Raw genomic sequence first — 2,606 nt, forward strand, 5'->3', positions numbered from 1 at the left:
TAGACCAGGCTGGTCTCGAACTCACAGAGATCCGCCTGCCTCTGCCTCCCGAGTGCTGGGATTAAAGGCGTGCGCCACCACCGCCTGGCCCAAGCAGCTTCTTAATACAATTTACTAGAAGAAAATGAAAGCTGTGTCTGTTGACTACCTTTGTCTCTATCTCTTTGTATTTACAATAAAAGACCGTGTAGTGTACATGAACTACATGGTCTCTGCAGTTACGTAACCTAAATAAAATCTCATTTCTATATAAACAAACTTTTAGGGCCCAAGTAGAGAGCTCATTCAAATAAAACACTTGCCATGCAAATATGAGGTCCTGAGTTCAATTTCCCAGCACCCATGTAAAAAGCCAGGTGACGTGGCACTGCCTGTAACCCCAGTATAGAGAAGACAGAGGCCAGAGGATCCCGGGACTCGCTTGCCAGTCAGCCTAGCCTAATGGGTGAACCCAGGATCGATGAGAGACCTGATTTATAAAAACAAGAAGGATGGCTCCTTCAAGGTTGAGCTCTGGCCTCCATGAACACATATGTATACATGGACCCACACACACATGCATAAGCGTCCACGTGCATACTTGTGTGTGCACACAGAGGAGCTGGAACCACATAAGCTAAACTTGCAGTTATGGGGTCTATAATGTTCTTCTCAGCTTCAATTTCCAGTGCATCCAAAAGGAGTTTGTTGCCGGGCGGTGGTGGAGCACGCCTTTAATCCCAGCACTCGGGAGGCAGAGGCAGGCGGATCTCTGGGAGTTCGAGGCCAGCCTGGTCTACAAGAGCTAGTTCCAGGACAGGAACCAAAAAGCTACGGAGAAACCCTGTCTCGAAAATAAAAAAAAAAAAACAAACAAAAAAAAGGAGTTTGTTGTGAATCACTGAATATGTTCAGAAGCCCTTTGAGATCCTTCCCATCCTGTCCAAAGATTTCATGAGGAAAAGTAGTTCTGTATATACTCTTTGCGGTCTCCCAGGGTCTTCCCATATCATTGCCTTGAATCACTAAGTGTTGCTTCACTGTCTTCATTAGAAATCTGACCACATCTTTGGTTAATCTCAGTTGTAAAGTTGTGAAGTATGCAGCGGACTTTGGGTATTCCTCTCACCCCCCCATTCACTTTCTGGTTTTTGTTCATTTGTAGAAACTATTCATTCCTTTATTTCTAGTGGCTTAGTATGTCCATGTTTATTTTTATATCAAAATTTTGTAATTGTTACCTGAGACCAGTCCAAGAGAGAGAGTGTTCCAGATGCCTGCTGTTATCCAGTGTGTTACTACAGGTATGCTTCTGAAAGGTTGAAGGGGGGCTGCAGAGATGGCTCAGTGGTTAAGAGCATTTCCTGCTCTTCCAAAGGTCCTGAGTTCAATTTCCAGCAACCACATGGTGGCTCACCATCATCTGTAATGAGGTCTGGTGCCTTCTTCTGTCCTGCAGGCATACAGATAGAACATTGTATACATAATAAATAAATAAATTAATTAATAAAATAAAATAAAAAAAAATTTTGTAATTGTTTGTAAGTGTTTGGGTGTTTTGTCTGCATGTATGTCTGCCCATACATGAGAGGCCAGAAGAGAGCATCAGATCCTATGAACTGGAGTTATAGAGGTTTGGAGATACCATGTTGGTACTGGGAATTGAACCCAGGACCCTTGGAAGAAGAGCAAGTTTTCTTAACCACTGGGCTATCACTCTAGCTCCATGTTTTTGCTCATTTGCTTGGTTGGTTGGTTTTAGTTTTGTTTTTTTCAAGACAGGATTTATCTGTGTAGCCCTGGCTGTCCTGGAACGCGCTCTGTAGACCAGGCTGGCCTCGAACTCACAGAGATCTGCCTGCCTCTGCCTCCCCGAGTGATGGGATTAAAGGCGTGCGCCACCACCGCCCAGTTTAGCCCCACATTTTTTATTAATAATTTTTAATTTTGATTTTTACATTTATTCTGGGGAGGCATCACATGTGTAGGTCAGAGAACACACCTCAGAAATCAGCATCCCCACCTCCATGTGGGCTCCAGGAATGAAACCCCCATTATGAGGCTCAGTGGCAAACCCCTGGGCCCACACAATCCTGAGTCATCTAACTCCCCCCGATATTTCCATGTTTAGACCAAGCTCCTCAAACTCCTGCCTGAAATTAGACACAGAATTAGATGCTTATGGCCCATGAACTCAGGCTAATGTGTTAAACTTCATTTTGCTGCAGTTCAAAGAATGCAAATTAGGGAGTTGGAGAGACAGCTCAGTGGTTAAGAGCATTGGGTTCTCTTCCAGAAGACCCTGGTTCAATTTTCAGCAGCCACATGGCAGCTCACAACTGCTTATATCAACAGTTCCCAGGGATCTGGACTCTGCAGACACTGCACACACATGCTACACAGACATAAAAGTAGGCCAAACACCCATGCACATAAAGATAGATAGATAGATAGATGATAGATAGATAGATGATAGATAGATAGATAGATAGATGATAGATAGATAGATAGATAGATAGATAGATAGATAGATAGATAGATAGATAGGGAAAGCAATCGGATTTGGCCTGGAGTGTATACGAATGATCCTGACCCTTCCACAGGTGATAACTTCAATTAATTGCCAG

The sequence above is a fragment of the Microtus ochrogaster genome, chromosome 5 (genome assembly GCF_000317375.1).
Source record: "Microtus ochrogaster isolate Prairie Vole_2 chromosome 5, MicOch1.0, whole genome shotgun sequence".
Taxonomy (NCBI): Eukaryota; Metazoa; Chordata; class Mammalia; order Rodentia; family Cricetidae; genus Microtus; species Microtus ochrogaster.